General features: G+C 41.4%; 1 protein-coding gene and 1 pseudogene across 5 annotated transcripts in view; one reads left to right on the top strand and one right to left on the bottom strand.

Annotated features, from left to right (window-relative positions):
- ARHGAP26 (Rho GTPase activating protein 26) overlaps window positions 1-25,876 on the bottom strand; it is a 703,968-nt gene that overhangs the window by 216,456 nt on the left and 461,636 nt on the right. The window lies entirely within an intron of this gene.
- On the top strand, window positions 15,133-15,601 carry LOC109451076 (small ribosomal subunit protein eS25; annotated as a pseudogene).

The following is a 25,876-nucleotide window of genomic DNA, read 5'->3' as shown; positions in this document are numbered from 1 at the left end:
CTTAATACTATCCAGGTGACCCATGACACAAAGACTGGAGTTACCTTTATCCTATATAATCCTTTATTAAGCAACCTTAGTAAATCAATAAAATATAAATCTTTTTTAGGCCACCTGGGCTAATGAAGTTCATATGTGTACTGTAGATAGGGAGACTCTGTACATAGCAAACATCTAAAGAGCAAGCCAAGTCCCATTAAAACTATTTCTTGAGTAACCACTTGTAAGAGACAGTGATCATATAAGGCACATCCAATCTGCCGCTTTGCGGGGCCGGCCCAGTGGCTCAGGTGGTTAGAGCTCTGTGCTCCTAACTCCGAAGGCTGCCGGTTCAATTCCCACATGGGCCAGTGGGCTCTCAACCACAAGGTTGCCAGTTCAATTCCTCGAGTCCCACAAGGGATGGTGGGCTCCGCCCCCTGCAACTAAGATTGAACACGGCACCTTGAGCTGAGCTGCCTCCCGGATGGCTCAGTTGGTTGGAGTGCGTCCTCTCAACCAAAGTTGCCAGGAGTTCCTGCAAGGGATGGTGGGCTGTGCCCCCTACAACTAGCAACGGCGACTGGACCTGGGGCTGAGCTGCACCCTCCACAACTAAGACCGAAAGGACAACAACTTGATTTGGAAAATGTCCTGGAAGTACACACTGTTCCCCCAATAAAGTCCTGTTCCCCTTCCCCAATAAAATCTATATAAAAAAAAAAAAATCTTCTGCTTTGCAAACTATTAGTAGAGAATCCTGTTTATCAAAAATCAATCAAAATCATCAACCGGTTCAATATGCAGCCTGGGTACACAAAAGGATGACAGCACAGCAGCGCTGGGTGAAGCTGGGAGAAAGCCCACAACGGAATCCCAAAAAGTTCCGCAAACATAACTTGGAAACCACTGCTCTAGAGATGATTTAGTCTCACTTCTTCCATTTTACAGGTACGCAACCACAGGCCTAGAGAGGGCAGGCAATTTTTCCAAGGCCACGTAGTTTAGTGGCATCACTGGACAAGACACCAAATTTCTTGCCCCAGTTTGTCACCATTTCCATGACAACATTGCTGCCCTCCATGACCTGTAGTCCACAGATGTGATCTTCCAAAACTGCATGCAAAGCACTAACGGAGGTTTTGAATGATCGGTGTTAGATGTACCAGAGCAGGCAAGACTTCTGGGAAGAGGGGAACTCGGTGCTGGATCTAACAGGAAAAGCAAATCAGGACTGAATTCATGGAAAAAACCATTTAGGTGAAATGCAGAGCGAGAGTGGAGATGTGTGTGAGGGAGGAGGGTGGCAAGCAGAACTGATGGAAGGTCTTGAAAAAGCACCGACCTCAGAGCAGGGAGGGAGAAAGGAAAAAAGGAGGAAATATTAAGGATGCGAAATAGCTGAGGAAAATCTCTTTCCAAAAAGATGTACCACCATCCTGAAGAGAAGCGTGCCAATACTAGGTTGGTGCAAAAGTAATTGCGGTCCTTGCCTTTTTTTTTTAAACCTTTTCAACCGCAATAACTTTTGCACCACCCTAATGCTTTCAGCAGCCGTCCTGAGGAGCTGGCGTGTGGACGGAAAGAAAGCACAGGCCTAGGGCCCGGCAGTCAGAGCCTGAATCCCGGGGACACTGCTTCCTCCTCCACAGCCATGACAGCGATGATAACTACGAGCAGATTAAACGAGCTAATGTTTAGCAAAAACACCTAGTCAACATTCAATCAGTACATAAAGTTATTGCCTTTTACAAATAAAACAGTAAGCAGCAGTTGTAGATGAATGACTCTGTTCCTACAAGAGCCAATGTAAAAAGGGCTCTCGCCTCCGATTCTCAAACTTTGTGAACCAGGAGTTTGTAAGCATCATCCTGCCCAGATTTAGACGTCAGGGGAACAAGACAGCACGGAGAACCATAGCCCTTGCTGCCTGGCGGCTCTTGGTTAGACCATTTCAGATACTATAATTAGGAAAGTCAAGACAAACTCCACGGATATTTGAGTCCAAGACACTGAATGGTCCAGATAATCCAACAGCAACCACCCAAGTCCAGAGACAAGAGAGGAACAAAACAGGACAGCGAGGGAATGACCCAGACATGATGGACCAGAGGCGATCAGGGTGGGAATAAAACACTGGACATCAAATTTAATGTAACTGATCAAATAGAAAATAAGACAATAAATGGATGCTAAACACGTGCTGTAACAACCCAGAAGGTAAAAGCTAAACACGTTAGGGAATTGCCTCATCTAAAATAATCTCTTCAAAATGTACGTGGAAAAGGGAAGTGATTAAAAACCAGCAACAAAAGCAAAGGAAGATCAAGGAAGCTAACTTCACATCGTCTGCTAGCACTCTCCCCAACACCACCCCAGAAAAACCGAACGAGAATCTTTTTTGGGTGTTGCTGACCTACTTTTGAACATCCATGGAATAAAAAGTTTAGTTTCAAAAAGCCTGGGGGGGAGGGAGAGAAAAGAAAGGAAATGTCTTATGCCTCAGGGTATGCGACAGACCTTGGAAACACATTAATGGTTTCATTAAGGAGTTCAAAGGGGCTTATTTTACTATTTAAGTCTCACTTTTATTCATTCGTAACCATAGGTGTTACTTCCAGTACTGCTATTTCTAAAATAAAAGTAATACAAGTGCATGGGGTACAATCAAACTACACAGAAAAATAGAAAATGAAAAGTTAAAGTCCTCTAGTCTCTCTCTCAAAAGGTTAAAGGTTAGATTTTTGAATATCATCCCTAGAAAAGAAATGATATATTAGGAAGAGCACATGCACACACCTTACGAACATCTTTTTATCTATCAAATGAGATCATATTACTCAAAAAGCTGCGTATGCCACGACTGTCACAGCTCTTTTCTTATCAGTGTGTGCAGGCCTGTACCATGTGAAAGAGCTGCATGGCCTCCACTGTATGGACGCACCGTAACAGAATGCAGCCGTCCCTGCTAACAAGGCAGGGAGCCATTCCTCCCGCCCTCCCGCCATGCCTCCCTCCCTCCCTTCCTCCCTCCCTCCCTCCCTCCCTCCCTTCCTTCCTCCATTCTTCCCTTCTTTTCCTTGTTTCTTTGCTTCCTATCTATCTATCTATCTATCTATCTATCTTTTATTGTTAATTGGTTTTTCAACTATGCTGCAATGAACATCTTTATCTTCAGGCCTGACTTTCATTCCAACCCTCTCTGAGCTCTAAGGCTCTGTTTTCATCCTGCAGTTAACTCTCAGTTAACTGCACTAAAAGGGTTGGAGAAGTTCTACTACTTTAAAAGAACCCCAAATCAATCTTTAATAACAGTGAAAAGTTACTAAAATATGGTTAAAAATGGAATAAAAATTTACTTGGATAACTTTGTATCTAATATAAAGAAATATTTACCATTTTAAAAATATTGTAGAAAAAGTAAAAACAATATAAAGAAAGGTATGGGATCCAGCCTTCATAGGGAGAGAGGGAGGGAGGGAGGGAGGGAGGGAGGGAGGGAGGGAGGGAGGGAGGGAGGGAGGGAGGGAGGGAGGGAGGGAGGTGAAGGCAGGTAGGCCGATCCAAAGTGGTAAGAGTCTTTTAAAGCAGTCCCCTCCTGTTGTCTCTAAGTCCCCTAGATGAGTTTTATTTTCCTCAAATGTTAGAAGGAAACCTATGGACAAGAGCTTGTCTCTGAGCAAACTACTCTCCTAAAACCGTCTGATAACAGAGGTTGAGAGGGAGCGGGCCCTGCAAAGACAGAGGGTTAACCAGCCAGTCCGCCCCGACTGCCTCTGACTTTCTTCTCCATCAAACGACCGCTCAGCCATTTATCACTACTTAGTATCTTAAATCTCAGGTATCACACAGTCAGGAAATGAAATTAACTTCCTCCTTAATGTCAGCTCCCTCCAATGCCTTTCTCCCAGACATGACACAGACATTTGTCTGTCTCAACTGTCACTCAGCAGAGGCCCTCGAGCTCCCCCCAGATTAACTTGGTGCGAATTGAAAGATTTCAGGATATGGCTTCTCTAAGCTTCGGTTTCCTCAAATGCAAAATGGGGATAAAAACTGTACTAACCTCATGGGACCGTGAGATAACACATGGCATTCTTAACCGAGAGAACAGTACACAGTAAATGCCCCAAAGGTGTCAGCAGCTACATTAGCACCAGCCTCAGTTAAACATTGAGCAGACACAAAAAAAAGAACATTCTAGCTCTGGCTACCAGAAGAAATGTATTTTTCTTAGAGATATGATTAAACCTATTCAAGCTTCCTGAAGTACAGCCAATGACTTATACTCTGGGGCCTCCCCAGCCTGGGAGGTAGCAGCTAATCCAGGGCTGCAATGAGGAAGGACACATTTGATGGGGGGCGGGGGGGGGGGGGGGGGGGGCATGGTGCAGATGGTATGTGCCACTTACTGGCTATTGTCACCTTCTAAAATGTAGATGCATTCTTCCTCCGCAATTTCATTTTCTTTGCAAGCATGCTATTTTATTTTCTTTTACTTTATCTTATTTTATTTACATTCTGCCCCACAACTAATCAAGAATTTATAGTACAGTACCTAACATACTCCCTTGCTGAAGGTACCTAAATACCACGTGCTGCAGAGAAAGTTATAACTTAGGCTATTTTCCTCCTACTTAGAATATGTATCAACTACACAGACCCATCATACCAAGTATCATAATAATGCACAGCTCCAACAAAAATGATTTTTAAGTCTATACTTGAGTCCTAGAATTCATTTAAACTCAAAACTACAATGCCACCTAAATAATTTATAGAATCTTGAACTTCACCAAAATAGGATTGAAATCTGAGTTAAACTAGCAGAATCATACTTTTAAAAGTTTCAGATGAGAGAATTACATGTTCTGAAAGATGGCTCATTTAGTCTTTGATCTACTCATTCATTCATTCCTCATTCATTCATTCATTCATTCATTCCAGACCGGTTAGGCACCACCTTCTCCAGAAAGCCTTTTCAGAGTGAATGGCACATTCTCTCCTCTAGCTCACAGTAACTTCTATCAACAGATTCCTGTTGTGGCGGCCCTTGTTTTGACTTGCCCTGCATCCATGCCCACTTCTGGTAACAGAACTTCAGTCTGCTTTGGGGAACCACTCTTCTCAAATGTCAGTCCAGGTGGGCCGCCTTCCTCCCCACATGACCCAGATCTGGCCAATCAGCATATTCTATCCTCCCACTTCCTGGCCACAGTGATTGGCTCAGGGATGGACATATGACCCAGCTCCACAAGTGTTATTGGAACTATAGGGAAACAATCAGCCTCTCACTAGGACTGCTGGCAACAAGAGTGATACAAGCTTAGAGCCACCAGGAGTGGATGGCTGGTGGGTCACACATGCAGAGATGCAACCAGACAGTCAAGCCAACAGAGAGGAAAACAAAGAGACAGAGTCTGCCCCTGGAATTCTCAGATACATGAGCCAAAAAATTCTCCTTTTTACCTTGAAGCAGTTTCTGGACTGGGAAACAAACTATGCTTTCAAGTACAACTTTGCTCTGTTTATTTCTGCACATGTTAATCTCCCTCTACGAGATCCTAAGCCCTTGAAGAACGGAAACTGTCTCTCCACATAATTAGCAGAAGGCCTTTCTCATGAGAGCTCAATATGTGTGGCAACACTGTGCTGGGTGGGAATTTTCCTAAAACCAACTCTCCTAATCAACAAATGTTTACATGCACCTTTTCATTAGTTTAACTTTACTAACAGTAGCCACAAAAGGTATCTGATCAGGGGCTGTTCATACACACTGATGGAAAATAAAACGCTGCTTTCTTCCTTTTTTGCCTATCAAAAAGCAATCATTTGTTAACGCTCTATATACACCCCAACCTCAAACATATCAAGGACAATTTTTTAAAAGCCACCAAAGTTTCCATAGCTGTGTCACTGAAACACCATCACATGAAGAGCAGCGTGACTATGGCAAGAAGGCAAGGTAAGCAGAAAACACAGCTCCCGTGGGTGCAGAGGTTCTCAGCCTGTGCCACTCACCTCCACAAGTGCATTTCTCTAAGTGGAGGATCCACAGCTTGGTTACATTCTCAAACGGGTCTGACTCCAGAAAAGTTGAGAACCATTACTCGAAAGGATACAATAGGCATTTCTGGCATTTCATTTCTCATCTCCTGTCACATACGTAGTTAGGAGAAAATAACCATAACTCAGGGAAAAGACAAGAAATAGCTCAACTATTATAATATATAAGAGAACTCTCAAACCAGATGATCTGGGCTCAGACTTTACCTTGGCCAGTTATCAGCTGTGACTTTAGGTAAATTACTTAATCTCTCTGTGCTTCAGTTCCTCCCACTGTAAACTAAGGATAAGAAGACCTACCTCACAGAGCTGTTGTGAGGATGAGTTAATAACCAAGGAAGAGGATGTGATAATGATGATGGTGGGGATGGTGGTGGCGGTGGTGGTGATGGTGGTGGTGATGGAGGAGGTGAAGGAAAATCCGCTCTAGATATGAACGAGGAGCCTTGTCTGAAACACCTGAGTATAAGCCCAATTCAAACCCTTCTTTGAATATATCTCTCTAACAGCAGCAAGGTCCATCTCTCCAAGGGTACCAGGAGCTTCTAGCAAACTTGCTCATCACTGACCCCATCAGTTTACCCACCTCCTGCCCAGAACAATCCACTTCCCTGTACAACCCTCTCCTACCTCCATTTGTACAAGAATTTACTTCTCTAGCCTTGAAGGCCCTCTGTTCCCTAATAAACTGGGTTCTTTCCTTCTCTCTCTGGTGCTCACTAAGCCTTATCCAAGTAGACCTCCTGGTTCTAATTAGTGGTTCCCACCCCATCCCACCCTACGTACTCATCTCAGTGCCTCGATTGGTCTTTGAAATACACTGATGTTTGAAGCATCTTCTTTCCCACCACTTCAACCTCAAACTCTGATTTGGATTTGTGTTCTTAGTAAACAAACCATCCATCATCTATCCACCCATCCACCCAACCACCCATCATGTGTCCTTTAGTGAATGACAATTACAAGCCAAGCATTGTACTGGGTGCTAAGCCAGGGTGGGTATCTGCGACTGAGACGTATGATCACACAATCAAAAGTGAAATTGATACTACACACACCGTCTCACAAGCTTGAAGTTTAATGGCTCTATTGATTCCCATTTTCTTGGCTTCTCTATATGCATACAACTGGAGTTGACTGCCTTATTGCCACTTGTTTTTATACATATGTGCTCAATTTTTATCTTTCTTTTTTCTTCTCCTGAATTTCATTCCCGACAAAAATATTATAACACTAAAAGAACACTAAGAAGAAGAATTTTCTTAAAAATCACTACCTTAACAGCAGCCATTTTATTTTCTTGTGTCTTCTCTGAGTTTTTGTATGTGTGTGAATTTTCAGTTGTAATCATAACATACATACACATATACTCTCATATATTACTTTTCTACTTATTAAGTAAGCATTGTTCTGCATTCAATATTTATGGCTTTAATATCAGTATTAACATTCAAAGAGTTGTCATACCTAGTTTACTTACTTATTGTCCTTTTGGGGAAAACAGATTATTTCCATTGTACAGGATAACTCATTAATGAATGAACTTCCTGCATAGATTTTTTTTTCTTCTTTTCAATTATGGACTTGGAATAAATTTTTCCAGCAATGGGATTATCAGACCAAAAGCTATGAAAAAACATAAGGCTTTTAATAGCCATATGGCTTTTCTAAAGAGTTTTAACAATTAAATGTGCCTACAATCAACACTTACTTATCCACCCTAAATGAGGATAACCTGTTGCTTCTGTTTGCAATTGGGAGGCCAAATATTTACACATACTTATAAAGACTATTTATCTTCTTAATTACACTTCACATGCCAACAGAAGGCATGTAGATAAAATGAGATCAGGTATGTGAAAGAACTCTGAAATATTAGAAGACAGATCCAAATTTGAACCCTGCTCAGGAGCAGGGGCATGGCACTCATGGAAACCCAAGTAGGCCCAGGGTCCTCACCCGCAGAGACCTATGAGCTGCCTGTTGGGATGCATGCCCGCTCCTACAGTCGGCTGTGAATACAGCTGGAACAGTTTTACTATTTGTAACTCCACTCGGTCCCGAGTCCTCAAAAACAGAAAGGGAAGTATGTGTGTATTTGACTCTCTCCTGTATGCTTTTTTCCCCCATCCCAGCCATACAGAATAATTGCCATTCTGCACACTGCAAAGCAAATCACTAAAAACAGAAACCAAACTGTCTAAAATGCAAGCGGGAAATAAAAGTCTTACATTGAAACTGTCTACTAAAGATTAAACTACACTACAAATTTTTACAAGCCCTTTAAATCACCATGCTCCACCTATATAGCTTGCCTCTACTCCCAGCGCACATAAGACCAACAAAATCACCATGGCTAAATCTTAGCATCCTACAGGGCCTGCATTCCCCACGTGTGGGACCCAGGCTACTGTGCAAGATCTGATTTCGGTTGGCTCCCAGGCGCATTCTTGAAAAACACTGTCATAACATGAGAAAGATACTCCCTTCCTAGTCTCTTTAAAGCTTTGTGATAGCATCTAAAAGAAGTTTCTACTTGGTATTAGCACGCTTCAACATTTAATAGTTGCTAACATTCTTTTATTTATTTTTAACAGAGAGAAAAGCTGGGCATAAGCTGAGAGGTTTTAGCAAGTAAAAGTATCTAGGTTAGAGCTTACCACTATAGTTTTATTTCCATTTTATTTTTTTTTAGGGTTCTCTTACACAGTAAGTGATACTGGTTTACACAGTCAGAAATATATTTAGTTTTAAAATGAAATTTTTAAGTGAAACAAATCAAAGACAGGTATTAAGTAAAGAGAACCATTGTTACGGGAATATGACCAAAATCATGGAGGTCATGGTGGGAAAGCTGACGTTTGGGAAACTTCTTTAAACCTATTTACATTTCATACTTGTCCCCGTTTGTATGGCTTGATCTCCTCAACATAACTGTTATATCCTTAAGGGTAAAGGACTGCATTTTAATATCATACGTCTTCGTTCAATTGCCAAGCATCCTATACAGTCTAGCATTTCCAATTTCTGTCGGTTAAAACAAAAAAATTAAAACTAGACATAGTAAGTCCATCAGAAATATTACAGTTTCAGGTTTGCTTCATCTTGATTTCTCACTGATCCTTATGTCCATTTAGCTTTGCTTTATCTTGACTTCTGATTGCTTTTGAACCATTAATGACTTCAAACACTTCAGCTTTCAGTTTTCCCCTCTTAACTATTTGATGATAGATTAAAAAAAAAAAAAAGACTGCAGATATTCTAATATAACAAGCAAGGGGATCTCTTTATAATGCATGAATATGTGGCATCCTTTTGACATTTAAGTTATTTTGACCTCTAATGTATCAGTTTCCAAGTCATCTGTTCAGGTATGAAAAGGTAAACATTCTCAGTAGTTACAGAAAAGTTGAGCCCACCCTCTGTTCTGCTCCCAGTTCACCTGGCTTGACTGTTTGGGGTTCCTATTGCTTCTCTTACTGTAATTCAAGTAGAAGCAATACTTTGCACATAAATAGCTTTATCAACCAGCAATTTAGAAGGGAGGAGAGGGGAGGTGAAGGGAAGGGAGGGGAAGGGAGGGAAGGGAAAAAAGAAAAAGTCACTGTTCAGTTTTGTTAGTCAAACAAGGAAAACTCTTGCAGCTCTTCTGGCTGGCAGCCCGCAAACTGGAAAAAGATTTAAGACCAGTCATCACACCACTACCCAACAATGGAAATAATCTGAAAACTGGGCATAAAGGGTCTTAGCTTTCACTATTCTCTCCTCTCCCTATTCTTTTAGATAGTTAAGAGCCAAAAGGAATCCCACACGTACAGCAGTACCTTGTGAATTCCTGTTGACTCAAGAAAACCCCAGAAAGGAGAGCTAAGGGGGATTAAAGTACGCAAAAGGCAAAAAAACAAAATCCTGAAAGCAGTTTCACATTTGTCAGCGTAAAATTCACATGTAGTTAGTTGCCTAAATGAAAGAAGCCTGAGTTAAATTTCAGTAGAAAATTAAATATCTGGCATAATCTGTAGAAAAACAGAAAAAGTTTGATTTTGGAAATAATTTCCTTTTCCTCCACTTGCATTTCTCCTGCTTTGCTTGAATCTTTGAAGTTTCTCATTAATTCAGTCTTGATACCAACCACACAGGTATGTGAAAGGGTAAATGATATTTTTAACAAAGCCAGGAGTGCCGAAAGTTAGGAACATTGGCCAAAGTTCAAAAGATGTGTAATTTCTACTGGGAGATGAATCTGTCTTCAATTTTGTTTAATAGATATTGATATTGAAAATGAAAACAAAAAATTTGGACGAGAATTAATTTACAAGCAGAAAAAGTACGAAGCGAGTAAGGAGAGTGAACTGAAACATTTCAAATAGGACATTAGAAGACTCATTTATTTCGTTTTGTTTAAGAAAGGCAAGAACTCTAAAAGTTGAATCATTTCAACACAGACCAGGTCCCTGTGATCCTTGATAACTGAAGCTATCAAGTGTCAGGGAGGCTAGTCTCAGCTCTTGACCTCGGGCTGGTCAGTAAGCCATTCTTATCCCAACTGTCAAACTGGTAATCAGGAATACCAATAGGTCAAGTGACAGACTGAAATTTCTGTGCCATGATTTCCCTTTGTGACACGAGAACATTTAACCTCTCTGGACTCTTCAACATCTCCCAAATAGTGACTGAGTGTCCAGACATGGTGGGCCCTGATCTAGACACCAGGGAGACAAAGGTGAGTTACACAAGGTCAAATTCAACGAGTGCCACTGCAAAGGCGGGAGACAAATTATAAACAAGCCAACAGAGTAGGCTGACTAGAAGAAACACAGGATGATGTGACAGAAGGCATCCGAAGTTAGGAAGAGGCAAGATGGTGATGCTGTAAATAGGGCAATTAGAAAACTGAGAATGCGCAATTTAGGCTGAGATCTAAAGGAAGGGTAAGCTATGTAACAAGGCATGTGAAAAGCTGGAAGAACACTGCAGATAGGCAGAATGGCATATGAAAAGGTCCTGGGGTGGGAAAGAGCTTGGTGTGCTAGGAACAGAAAGCTGGCCAAAGAGGCTGATCTTTCCGGCCACATCAGAGGTTTGGGGGTTTTAAGTGAATGGGAAGCCACTGGGGTGGCACTAAAGTGGACTACTTTTCTCGTTAAGTTGAGCTAAGTCTTTTTAGGTGCCAAAATGTTCAACTATTTTTGACAGAAATTTCTTTCACATTATATCATAGATTTTCCTCTTCTTACACTGAGGATACGGAATTTAACATTTTCTTGTTGACCTAGGCTCAGTATTACTTTTTGGTGCTGTCATCCATGAGGAGGGCAGAGGTGTTTGACCTAAAGAGCATACTCTTCCTCCTCTGCTACCAAAACAAACACTCTTGCTCCATCAGGTTGTCCCAGCTGCCTTATTTGGAAACAACTTCAGCTATGGCCATCAGGCCATGCGTGACTCTGCCTTTTCTATGCAATCAAGTGCATGGATTTTGTAATAGTTATCACTACCTAGAAGCCATTTCCATCAGTAGGCCCTTGAAATACAAAAATCGATCAATCTTATAAAGTTGTCTTTATTTCAAGATTCACAAAAGTGTCACAGATGGTAGGGTTTGTGCAAAGTTTGGCTGCCAGATAAGTTGGATGTAGTAGGCAGAATTCTAAACATGGCTCCTCCAAGACTTCTATTCTATGGTTGTTCAATCAAACACTAATCTAGGTAAACTAGTATGAAGGGGTTTGGCAAATGTAATTCAAGTCCCAAGTCAGCTGACCTTAAAATACAGATATTTATCTGGATGGGCCAAATCTAATCACATGAGTCCTTCAAAAGCAGAGCGTTTTCTCAGGCTGGTAGTTAAAGAAAAGGTTCAAGATTCAAAGTGTAGGAAGGATTCCATACACTGCTGGTGGCTTGAAAATGGAGGAGGCCATGGAGTAAGGAATGTGGGGTTGTCTCTAGATGCTAGCGTAGGATGACAAGCAAGGAATTGTGGACTCAAATCCTACGAACACAAGGAACTGAATTCTTCTCAGCACAGGAATGAGTTTGGAAGAGGACCATGCATCCAGATGAGAACAGAGCCAGCCCACACTTTGATTTCAGCCTGGGCAGAGAACTCGGACACACCAAGCTGGATTTCTGGGCTTCAGAACTACAGCTAACAATGGAGGTTGTTCTAAACTACTTCGTTTGTGGTGGTTTGTTACACAGCAATAGAAAAGTGGGTGTCCAGTTTGCCAAATTAATGATAAAAACGAATGAGTAAATGAGCTCTTGCTACACCATTTTTACAAATACCCATACGACAGCATGGCATCATGACAAGAGCATAAAATTAGGAGTCAGCAGCCCCGGGGTTCTAGTCTTGGCTTTGACACTAAGTACTTGTGGGATTGTGCTGGGAATTCATTTTCCTTCTCTGGGCCTTCCTGTTTCTGTAAGTGAGGAAAATGTTCAAGATCTCAAATGTTAAGGTCTCTTTCAGCTTTGACAGTCTGATATTAATCATTCCTTATTACATTAGAGAAGTGAACTAAAAACAAACATGCACATTTTTCTCTATATATTTAATTTTCATATGATACTCTTTTCCTACATATTAGCACACATACTTCTCAAGGTCGCAATATTTAAGGAAAGTTGCACAACAACAATCTGCTCATACTGCTTATTTAAAATATATTCAATATACGATTGCTGCATTTATTTTTAGTCCTGGTTATAACAGCACCTCAGAGGCCTTTCAATCTTGCAGTTCACTAAATATTTAGGCATTTTACAGAGCTCACCTTTGCATAAAAGCTGAGTCAACACATTTCTAAAACTTACTTAAAACATAATCTGGGTGCCACACAGGGGCAGGGGAAGAGGGAAAGGGGGCATACATTTAAACACATGACTTAAAACCTGAAAAATGTTCTGTGAATAAAAAAATGACCATACATAACTTGGGGGGTCTGGGTCCAAATTTTAATATCTATCCCTTGAATTTTTTACTACTGATTTTTATTTTCGAACAAACAGAGGGAAAGGCCTTTAACACATTCCCCTCTGTCATTTCAAATGTACTCATGTTATGTTCAAGTTGCAAGTCGTTCTTCACTGAAACATTATGAAATAAAATTCTCTCTAGAAAAGCTCTGTGGAGCTGATGCCACAGTTCAAGAATCTTTCCAGATTGAAAACCTGAGCATGTGCAAATGATGTGTGAAACATGGAGGAATTGGGGGGGAGGGGAAGAGAGAGAGGTTTGCAGTGTTTTGATAGGCACAAGTTTCCTTAGCAGTGCAACTGCTAAATTCTCTGTAGTTAAAGCTGAACTCTGAGTCATCACATAAGAATGCTAGAGCACTTTCTATAAAAAGCAGGACACACTTCAATAAAGGAAGATACTTCCCAATACAGGGCAGCAGGGAATAAGAACAGTGTGGCACAGAAATCTAGATCAAACTGGTAAAGAGACTCTTCTTAGTGAGGAAGATCTAGAAATCTGTACCCAAACCTACTGCCTACCATACATCATTGTATACACGTCTCGGAAAAAGTGGCTCGTTACCTACCACAGGAGACCTGGTACAAATGCAAAGCCACCGAGTCATATCCTTAATAGGAGAATGAACGTTTTATGGCCAAATGGTGATCTTAGGTGGGGGTGGGGGGACTGCTTAGAACTTTACCTAGAAAAATGAAATAACAAGTAATCAAAATAAGGTTCCTGTAAATAAGACTTAAGTTTTTATTTCACTTGTGCACAAAATCTTAACTGACTAAACAAGTGTTGACAGGAAATGAACTTTTTCCCACCAGATTTTATGATAATGCTATAAGATAGCCTTCAAGTTTGACTTTAACAGCACAACAAAAAGATGGTCAGTTTTGCACTTGAGGGCCTTGTCCATTTCCCAAAGGTCCATTCTTAATCCTTTGATTCATATCATTCTCCTTTCAAGTATCCATCAAACTGTCATCCTCACGCTTTTTCTCTTCAGTTGCTAACTGGTCTAACACCCCTAGGTCATCCTTTGCCCATGACCATGCACATGATTCAAGAGGCTCTCCAATACCCCTTCAATAGACTTCATAAAAATCCTGCCGCCCTTTTTTTTTCTTTTTCTTTTTTTTTAAAGTTTCTCTTTGCTCTGCTTTTCAATGTTTACCTGCCATTCAGAGACAGACCAGGGCACAGACAAGATGTTTTAAAATACATGAAAGTATTGAGCAAGGAGGAGAACTGGTTAAGCTGCGACTGATTTCATTAGTGGTCTGTCATCAGTTAATGTTTTCAATTAATCATAACTTCTGATTCCCTAGGTGAGCTCATAACTTCAGAAACTCAGATAATGAAAACACAGATAAATATGGATACCTCCCCTATAATTATGCTTAAAAGGATGCACAGTTTCATTATATAGTGTGGGCTTAAGCATTCTCAACTAATCCTCCGCTGTCTTCAGAAGTCCCGAAGCGCTCCCGAGTTGTCCTAAAGAAATAACTGGGCTGGCTGGACTCCACTCAGGGTCGCAGCCAGGACTCTGGCATTACGAGAGAGCAAAGCCAAGTCAGCAGCGCACTTTACGCGGATTCCCTCGGAGTGTGCTGTATGTTGCGTGGGGACAGCACGAACCATGTCCTGGCCAAAGAGACAGCCTGCAAGGAGACGAACATCTGGAATCGGTCAGCGTCTGCTTCCATTTTCCCTATTCAGGGCCTACAGAGTCTTTTAGCGTTAATAATGTAAACAAGGTTCCCGACAGAAAACACTGCAAGATCTCTTCTTCAGTCATTCTTTGGAAAGCTTTCCTGTCAGACAAGGACATGCTCTCTCACAGTGCTCGATGCCAGAGATTCGTAACCCGCGTGGATTCAAAGGAGCCCCAAATCCCCATAAATATTACGCCAAAATTTCTTTCCCAGGTACACTCATTTTTTTGGATAGTCCATAGCAGTCATTGGATTTTTAAAGGAGTCTCTGATCTCCCTTCCCCTCAAAAAGTCTCCTGCCTACATAACTTTCCTCCAGGCCAATCATAGTATATCACTAGGGGTCTATACAGTATGCCGTATTTCCTTGATTCTAAAACACATTTATCTCCTTTTTCTGTTTTTGTCCGACATCTTAGCGAGGCTGCAGCTGCAGCCACCACTCTCTGAGCTTCACCATGCCGCCCAAGGACGTCAAGAAGAAGAAAGATGCTGGAAAGTCGGCCAAGAAAAATAAAGACCCAGTGAACCAATCTGGAGGCCAGGCCACAAAGGAGAAGCGGTCCAAAGGCAAAGTTCAGGACACGCTCAATAACCCAGTCTTGTGTGACAAAGCGACATATGACAAACTGTAAGGAAGTTCCCAATGACAAGCTTGTAACCCCAGCTGTTGTCTCTGAGAGACTCAGCCCCGCAGGTTCTTGGCCAGGGCAGCCCTTCAGGAGCCCCTAGTACAGGGCTTATTAAATTAGCGTCAGAGCACAGAGCTCACGGCATTTGCTCCAGAAACACTGAGGGTGGGGCTGCCCCAGCTGCTGGGGAAGATGCAGGAACGACAGGTCCCACCAACTGTATATTTTGAAAAATGAAACTTTATTAAATTAAAAAAAAAACCACCTGTTGTCTTAAAATTGGAATGCATCTTATAATCCTTGTTATATTTAATAAAATGTTTCAATTTTCTTCCTGAAAAGTGAAAGTATGCCTTTGAATTGATGACACGGAAGCAATACAGGAATTGACCAATGTCAAGTATATCTGTAAACAGGCAAACTGCATGTTCCTAAGCAAATAAGCAAACAAACAAAACACCTAAGGCAAAAATGCCAACGTCCCCAGGAGGACGCAGACTGGGTATTAGAATACCTGAAATACAAGTGAGTTGTTCTACCACCACCGGCCACTCGTCAAGTTCCATGCACTTTCTCCATGTGTCCTGAGTAGACTACATGCCAGATACTATGTCACTGGAGAAAGTTAGGGACTAGGCAGGAGGACCTGGCAAGTGCCCCAGAGGGAGGGGGAGAGATCCCGATAGGAAGTGGGTCATCAGGACTAACAAGGAAGCTGAGTGTTTTACGAAAGAAAACTGAGAATTGGAGAGAAAATAGGACCAACGGAAGGACTCCTGCGTGGGGGTTGAGTAGGGACGGTAATTCATCAACTCATTAGAAAACATATTTGTAACACAGAGGAGAGGTAACCTTGGGAATTTTCGTTTACAAGAACAAAAGGACTCTACCAGAAGCCAAGGGGGTGGATGGAGGCTCAGCCAAGACTCTGACCATAGTTGCAGAGAAAGAAAGCAGAGCCTGACCTGGGCTCTAAATTGGATGAATACTGTCATAAGTTCTCGGAAATATCCCATTTATGGGGCCTAAAATTCTTCTGTTTCATTGGAAGAGTGAGATGAACAGATCTTGACTATGGTCTAGCAGTCTTTATCAATATGGCGCAGCCTGGATGCCCTTTCCCTGAGACGGGCTGCAGGATTAGAGTATGTAATGTTCACAAATCCCTTGTAAAACAAACAAACAAACAACAAAAACCCTTTGTTTAGACAGCTTACATGCTTTCCTTGCACCATCTATAAAAGAATGGAGCGGGAGGGGGGACAGTGGGCATCCCCCTCAGTGGTCCAAGGAGACAAGAGAGTTTTTATCAGAGACCCAGGTCTGAAGAAAGTGACGCTAGCATTGTACAGCCCATCCCAGATGGATCAATGCCTCATGCCAACCAAGATTCTGCAGGAAGTCATCTCTTGTACCAAACTGAGACCGCTCTGTGGTCCCGTACCAGGTGCATAGTTAAAGCCCACCTTTACGCAGAGGTAATACTTAGTCACTGCATGTTATGAGAAGAAAAAGGGGACAGTAAAACTCTTTTGGCTGGTCTCTTGTCAATCATTCAGTACCCCATTAGGTCCACCTCACTGGAAAGAAAAAGAATAAAAGAACAGCCTTGTCCATACAAGACGGGCTGCCTTAATTCTGGCAAAGCCCAAAATATCGAACTAGCATGACACAGGCAGTGCCCCCCAGGGTCAGGCCGTGAAGACCCAGCCAATTAGATAGGAGGGAGGTGGTAAAACAAGCAGCTACTTGAAATAGGTTGTTGAAAGCGCCAAACCTATGAGAAGTGAGCTCTGAGGCTACGAAACACCGTGTATGTACACATTTGGGGCACAGGGACTTTCTTGCATGGAAGTTTTAAAACCAAAGAAGTTGTTCATTTTAAAACAACTAACCATTGCACAGGATTGAGAAAAGACACGACGAGAGAGAGAGAGAGAAAGGGAACTACGTACGGCACCAGGGCAGCTGCCTAACCTGTTTGCTGGTTAACTCTCTCAGTCCCCATGTAGTGGCTGGTACATAGTTTATACTCAATAAATGTTCACGGAATTGAATTCCAGAGGCTCAAATTTTTGAAGAGCAGCTTACATCCTCTCTTGTGTCCTTGAAGGAGAGTGGCAGTGGTACTCCAGCGAGGGAAATCCTGGGTGGTATGGGACACTCACTGTGTAAAGCGAGACCATAGCACAACTTAAATGCACTGGCTGGGCGAGGTGTTAAAAGCTGTATCCTCTCCACGCCATTGTGGCCACTACAACTTAATAAAAACAACAAGCAAGTACAGGAACAGCCAATTGCCAGTGGGAATGGGAGTCTAGCAATGACTGAGCTCCCTTGAAGCAAACAGCTCGTTCTGCCTTTGAACAATGAACAATGGTCCATGGACAGAGTCAGGACCAATATATTTTATATATATTTATATATTATATATTTATTGATATACAACTTTTCTCTTTTCCCTACCTCTACCCCTCACCTCCTAAGGAATCAAGGCTGTCCTCTGCTTACAGCTCTTTTAAAATGTCTGTAGGGAACACTGAAAGGGAGTGAGAAGGCCATCTCCAGGCAAACACTAAAAGATTTGAGTCCATCTGATTTAGACAACAGAAAAAGACACAAAACAGAAACACACCCATAAGAGAAAGCTCCCAAATGTTGGCAGCAAGATGGCATATACCACCTGTAAAACACGGAGACCAAGAAATAAAATCACTCTGCTCTGGTGAGTTGAACAGTGGCCCATAAAAAAACACAGTCAGTCCTCACTTAACAACAATAGGTTCTGCGACTTTAAGTGAAACAATGTGTAAGGAAACCAGTTTTACCATAGGCTAATCTATATCAACAAGAGTTAAGTTCCAACGGCATCTCATCAACCGAGTTACTTCAGGACCTGCTATATTTATGCCTTCAGAACCTGTGCATGTGACAATGTGGCCCTATTTGGAAAGAGCGTCTTTTGTCATTAAGAAAACATCGCCCTGGATTATCCAGTGGGCCTAAAGCCAATGAGAAGTGTCCTTATAAGAGACAGACGAGGAGAAGACATGGAGAAGGCCATGTGAAAACAGAGGCAGAAATTGGAGTGATGCAGCCACAAGTCAAGGGATCTGGGAAAGAAATCAGGCTGTGTCTCTCTCGGAAGCTCAAACTGCAGGCAGAGGGCAGACAGATGTGCCAGCAGTGAAGCCTTCCACCGCTCTTTTCAACTCACCAGTGGGCCCAGAAGGAACAACATGCCATGACTTTATTGGGTATTAAGAACAGAGAGCCCGCCCTCAAATATTTATTCTTGTGAACCAGACGGGGCCACAGAAAACGACCAGGTGGCAGTGGGCAGCGAGCCCTTTGACAAACTAGTAAATGCGATGGGCTTTTCTCCTTAGCACAGCCACATGCCAACGTCTCGCACGCCACTTCAGCGGGCTCACAGACGTTACCACGATGCCCCTCCCCGAGTCCATCCTGGGCCTGCAGAGGGAGAAGCCGTGTTCATCTAATCCGGGAAGTGTTCAAGGTCCGGCCACCCCCTCCGCCCCTGCCCCTCACATGTGCTCGCTGTCTCACCCCACTGCTTTGATTGGTCCTCCTCTGACTGTGATGAGCACACAGACCGAGTCAATGACACGGAGCTTGGAGTTTGGAACAATCTACTGAACAGTCTTGAACCCAGTAAGAAAACTAATTGATATGCCAACCTACCCAAGGAAATCGCCCACATTCCAGGCAAAATTGATCTTAACTTCCAAAAACTGATTCTGATGGGGTAGTGTTGGCCCCAACCACAGACTAGCAGAAACACAGTATCTGTTATGATTAGATTTTAGGGCTAAAGAAATGATAGTTGCAAAAATAAAGGCTTACTGGAACTGGTGAGAGTGATATGACTGGTCTTGAGACTATTCATAGAAAGGAACGTATTAATCACTCGGCCTCTGAGCCCTTTGCAACAAAGACTGGAAAGTAGTACACCCTAAATAGCCCCATAATCCCGTCTGCCAAGATATCCAACTCTCTCTGGAAATTAAACTATAAAACCTCAGTAGGACATTTCTGTGCTTGCTTAATGTAACCATATTGACATAAAGTTAACAAAACTGGCCTGACAATGTCAGAATCACATTTCCTTCCAATTTTCAGTCCTAAGTTTATTTTTTTTTAGTATTACTATTTTTGCTTTCTTGCTTTATATCCTCTTCCAAGCTCTACTACCCCAAAAATAATAAAATATATCATACTTGGGTTTTTCTGAATCATAGTTCCACTGACGATAACTAGCTCAAAAGGCTGTCATCATAGAGTCAGGATAGATTTTGCAAGTCTCTAGACAGTGATATAATATTCATACAGGCATATGTAAAATCTAAAGTCTTTGGAATTCACTGTCCATTGGATACTTAATCTTTGTAGAAACAATGTGATATTTCCTTGAATCCCATAAGTACTATTACTCTCCCAATTTTACAGCTGGGCAAACTGAGGCTCAAGGAAGGTCGATAAATTGCTCGAAGCTTCACAGCAGAATCAAGATTCAAACTCAAGTTGGCTGCCGCCAGAGCCCATGCCTTTAACCCTTTTACTATTACCAACAGAGTGAACTAACACAATAGGAATCCACTTGCACACAGAGTGAAACCCATCTGGGATCAGAACACGACCACTGCCCACTTCTCTACTGTACCTCATCATTGCAGGAGTAGGGATGTGTGCACACGTGCACACACTTGCATATGTGTATACGCACACACTCTTTCTTAGGGTGTATATATTTTTTTTAATTCTAAAAAGAGGGCTACAGTAAAGGAATCATTTCAGGGAATGGAAGGCTAAGATCAGCTCTTACCTGTCTATCAACTCTTAGCTTCGTCAGCATGGCCACAAGGATGCCGGTGGTGACAGCTCCTCTTAGAGCATGGCAGTCTGACCACTAGGAACCAGAGCTCTGAGCATAATTATGCATTTTTCATAAATTCACAGAAAGCCAGAAATATATGTGATATCCACACACAAGTACATGTATATACTATTATATATACATATGTATATACATGCTAACTTTATTGTTGGTTCTACAGAGAGTATACAACCATTGAAACATTACAAACTTCTCAACCAATTCCAGATCCTCAGTCTCTAATAAGCCTTCTATCCTGGGCCTTTCTCTGGTGCAGGACACTGTTTCTGCCACATACCAACAATCTCTATGAAACGGGGAAGGAATCCTGAGCAGCGTGAAACAAAATACAGTAAATTCAAAGCCTGTGGCTAAAAAGAGAAACATACCCTTGGGTAGTCTTCTTTTTTCATTCATTCATTCAGAAAATATTTATTGAACATGAATTCTCCATGAATATGCTTAGTGATCTTGGCCTGAGGGGCTGTTCTAGGTGGGGGATGTAGTGAAGAACTGAAAGTCAAGATCCTTGCCTTCCTGGATTTCTATTTAGAGTGCCCCAATCATTACCAAACCCAAGACACTCAACAAATGAATTCAGTTTAGATTACATAACAGAACCCAACCCAAGTCATTGTCTCCAAGTTCATTAAATGAGGACCGAGTGCTTGTTATGTTGCACAGCACTCTGCTAAGCACCTTCCGTAGATACTACTACAGGCACAAAGGATGTGATTAATCCCTGCTCTCAGTAAGTCGACATCTTCCTGGGATGACAACACACAGAGGTATGAATTAGGTGGAAAAACTGCCAAGGCAAAGAATCATTATCCATTCAGATACTGGCCTAGCCAACAACCACTAGGAGAAAGATGGCATTCATTTCTGCAAAGGAGTTCCAAGAGAGAAAGTTAAAAGGACTCTAATATATTTCAACACTAGGCACCCCCCAACTGCCAAAAAAAAAAAAAAAATCCGTATCAATTTACCTCAAGCATGTTGATAACTTCCTTAGTAAAACTCTTTTCCTTAGTAAAGTTCTTTTCCTTAGTAAAGCTGTTTTTAGATTTATGGAGTAAACAAAACTAATTAGTAACGATTAATTATAAGAAGGCATATTTCTAACCTAAGAAATTTTAGCTCAGTTTCTGGTTCCCCTCACCCCCTTTTCTTTTTTGCTCTTAAAAATAAAGAGGTAAAGATGGGGGGGGGGGGGTATCTTGCTTTTCTGGGCATTGGGTCAAGACCACACAGCATGTGGGAGCAATGGCAGCTGGCTGGGGGCTGGCCAGGGCCCCGCTCCTTCTGCTCGGCCTTTGGCTGTAACTGTTAGACTGCATGTCTGCACTATTTTCCAGATGACCAAACAGGAAGATTTTCAAAACCATACTAGAAAATGGCTTTGCTTTTCGGATGTGTTTACTTATTCTGGTGTTTTCTTCCAGAAGGGTTTTCGGGAACACACCTAAAAAGAATGAGGTCACACTGGCATCATGAACCGCACTTGAGCCCAATTCAGCAAACCCAGAGACAATTTTTCAAAATGCTTATCTGGTTCCACACCTCACCACAAAGCAAACAACCTGACCCACAGACTTCCTAATATTCAAAATATATCCAGCTCCTTCTGTCAATGTACTTTTTTAAATGCCAGCCTTGATTTGATCACTCACAAATATGAACACTTTCTGGCTTTTAGGGTGGAAGAGAAAGCGGCACAAATGGATAGAAAGGCCAGTTTAATCGTTCAATCAAATGAACAAAGTCACTCTAAAAAGATCTTTCTTTTATCAATTGCTTTTCCCACAGAGGGGAAACAAAAAATTGAAGCTAATCCAACCATAATCTCCACTCCCATGAATCACTGCCATCATATCTGAGAGAAGGCCAGCAGTAATTGGTGCTGCCGCTCGAGGCGGGAGGTCACGCTACAGAATGTCTATTAAGATCACATTAGGGCCCTCAAACGTCTTTAAACCAACAACCATAATATAGATAATACACATAGTAAATTGCTCAAGGAAGAATGTATGATGTGAAGAGATAAGGCAGGAGACAAAATGTTCAAAAGAAATAGCTGTATTATAAGAAAATCTGCAAACATGAGATTGAATATACATCATAGAGCCTTTGGAAGAAGAAACATAAGTGGTTCAATTGTGGAGAGGTATGAATTATTACCTAGGTGGTGGGAGGTTACTGACAACAGTCCCTAAATACACCCCAAGATGGGAACATAGATAGAATGCTGTCCTGATGGGGGATTTGAACGATCTGGACATCTGCTGATGGTAATGTTCCTTTAATAAGCCAAACCTCTAAACAGCACCAAGTTAAACGAAACTGAGGAGATGTGACAAAGAAATGCAATGTGTGATCCTGGATGACATTCTAGAACAAAAAAAACTATATCAGTGGGACACAATGGGCAAAATTTGAGGTCTGTAACATAGATAATAAGTTAATTTCCTGGTTTGATAATTCTACTGTAGTTACATAAGATGTTGATATTTGGGGTATCTAGATGAAGGGTATTCCGGAATTCTTATATTTTTGCAACAGTTTCATAAGTCTGAAATGACTTTAAAATGAAAGGTTAAAAAAAATCACACACACACTCACTCACTCACACACACACACACACACACACACACACACACCAGAGCCTCTGATAACGTTTTGAGTTTCAAAGATGTTCTCTTCCAGATGGAGGAAAAAAATATGGAACTCTTAACTTGGCCTAAGTCTGACTCAAATGAACAATTAACTGGCAAGCGAAACCTTTAGACTTACAGCCTCGCTTATGCCAATTTCTTCAGAGGTTCGGCAGTAGTTAAGCTAGGCCACAAAACCAGAGAATATGAAATTGTCTGTAGATGTAACAAATAGGGAGGAGGTAGGACAACTGCCCTCTAGAGTAAGCAGAGAGCGTGGCAGGCTCTCTATCTGCTGAGATGGAACCATGAGTAGAAGGGCTGAAAGTAGCACAGCACCAGCCAGGTGGAGGGGCATACCTGTCTCAGGGCGCCTTTGCAGCTACTAGAAACTGCAACTCCTGTGGCTTCTTGAGAAGTGAGGGGACATTTTTCACTTGGGTGTCAGAAGGACCTTAGCAGCACGACAGGTTGCTGACTGTTGTTAGAGCAGAGAGGTCCAGAGGATGCTCAGGTTCCCATTCAAATCAGGCCTAGTGAACCAGGAGACAGCAGTTCAGCTGAGTGAGGAGTACCCTTTGTTAGTCACCACTCCAAAGCTGAGAGCAGGGGTGGGTGGCCAGGAAATAAGAGATGGAAGCAAGGATGGAGCGAAAAAGTCATATAAGCTGAAGAAAGAACATCAGGAAAAATTAGGTTCCTACCTTGGGCATTAGAAAGCAAAACTGATAGGGGGGAGGGGGTGTTGGGGGACTGGGTGAAAAACGTAAAGGGATTAGGAAGTACCAATTGGCAGTTATAAAATAGTCACGGGGATGGAAAGTACAGCACGGAAAATATAGTCAATAATATTGTAATAACTACGTAGGGTGCCAGGTAGGCACTAGACTTATCGTGGGATCACTGCGTTAGTTGTATAAATGTCTAACCACTATGCTGTACACCTGAAACTAATATAATATTGAATGTTAACTGTCACTGAATAAAATTAAAATTAAAAAAAAGAAAGCAGAACTAAGAAAAATGATACGTGTAATCCAAAGGCCAGAAATTTGAAAAAGGAGTACTAATAATATTATATATAGCATGAATCATGTCAGACACCATTCTAAGTACTTTACATACATTACTGTATAAAAAAGGAGAAATACAAATGGCTAAGAAACACGAGAAACGATTTTCAATTTCATTAGCAATTTTAGAAATGCAAATAAAAACAAGATACAATTTCCTACCATCAGATTGACACACATAGACACATGCACAGAGAGGCATAACATGCAGTGTTGGCAAAGGTGTAGAGAAAATGGGCACCGCATATGTGATTGGAAGGAGTGTGATTTGGTACATTTTTGTGGAGACAGTAATTTGTCAATTTGTCAGTTAAAACATTAAATGTGCGTGCCATTCCAGTGCAATCCCACTTGGTATATATCCTAGAAATATGCTCAAATAAGTAGACAGTAAAGTATATACAAGGATTTTCATTACATCTTTGTTTGTAATGATATAATGAAAAGATGAAAACAACATAAATGTCAAACAAAGATTGAAGGTTTCATAATCTATAGTCAAGCTATACTATGTCAAAAATTCTACAAAACAGAACTATTGCTCGGTGTATGTGTACAGGAATAAAAACACAGAGAAAGTTCTAGAAGGGTACACACTGCACATTTAACTCTAGAGAGGGACTTTGCCTTCCCATTATGGCCAGGAATGGAAGATTCCACAACTAAAGTGTGATGATACAACCATAACTAATACCAATATCAAAGAAAGAGGGAGAGATGTCTAAAAGAATACACACGTTTCTACTTAATAACAAAATTAACATACACTGACTGTGAAAAACTCCAAGACTTCAGAAGTGAAGGTTAAAAATCCCTCTCACAACCAATTCTACTCCCCAAAAGTTAAGCTAAAATAATACAGACAAAAGTAATGACAGAAGATTAAAGGAGGGCAATGTAATCAAAATGAAAATGCGAGGAGCTCGAGCCTATAAGAGCGGTGATGTCAATATGCCGTCTACAGTGAGCTGAAAATTGCAGAAAATGCTGAAGACAATCAAAAGGGCTTTTGTGTTATATTTAGACCCAAAAACAGTGAACAAAGAAGTGCGACTACTAAACAGCGATCTGTGAAGATCTGTAAAGGTAGGTGGGGAATTGCCAGGATACAGCCTGAGGAAAGAATACGTCATAACAAACCAACCATACTTTAATTGTTCTTGGGTTCATTCATCTGATTATTTAACAAGTATATCCTGAACACCTACTGTGTGCCAGACACGATGCACAAAAGATACTAAAACAACAACAAAAAAAGGTGACAATGTTCTTACCCCCTTGAAGATGATAATCCAGCAGGGGGACACATATTAATCAAATAATCACACTAATCAATGTACAATTATAAGCTGAGACAACAGCTTAGAAGTCAGGAAGAATGTCTCTCAAAACATCTTTGCAAAGAAATGGACATTTGGGGTCCATAGCCAGACTACAGGGGTCCATGAACTAGGATGGCAGAGGGGAAAAAAACAAAACCTTTCTTTCCATTAGCCTCTAGCTGAAATGGAGCATTTCTTTCTAACGTGAACAGGGAGGGGCAAGACATCGCAGTAGTATCAGTAGTATCTGCAACCTTTTCACCAATAGAAATCACAGATATTTCCATGTAATGTTATTGCTGTTGCAGAGAACCTGTAATGTCATTTAGAGGAGTTATCAGACCTGCTTTTATATCTTATTGATGTGGTAATAAAGAAGCATATATTTATTATACGACAAGTGATTTTAATATTTTGATAACTGTATTTCTATCTGACTTCTCCTTTATAAACCATGTATTTTATTTTATGCATTATTCTGAGAAAGGGTCTAAAGTCTTTACTTGATTGCCAAATGAATCCATGGCACAAAATATTAATGGTCACTCAGCTAAATTCT

This window comes from Rhinolophus sinicus, linkage group LG10, assembly GCF_036562045.2.
Source record: "Rhinolophus sinicus isolate RSC01 linkage group LG10, ASM3656204v1, whole genome shotgun sequence".
NCBI classification, from domain to species: domain Eukaryota; kingdom Metazoa; phylum Chordata; class Mammalia; order Chiroptera; family Rhinolophidae; genus Rhinolophus; species Rhinolophus sinicus.
The sequence above is the reverse complement of the archived record's forward strand: the minus strand, read 5'-3'. Positions and strand labels throughout refer to the sequence as shown.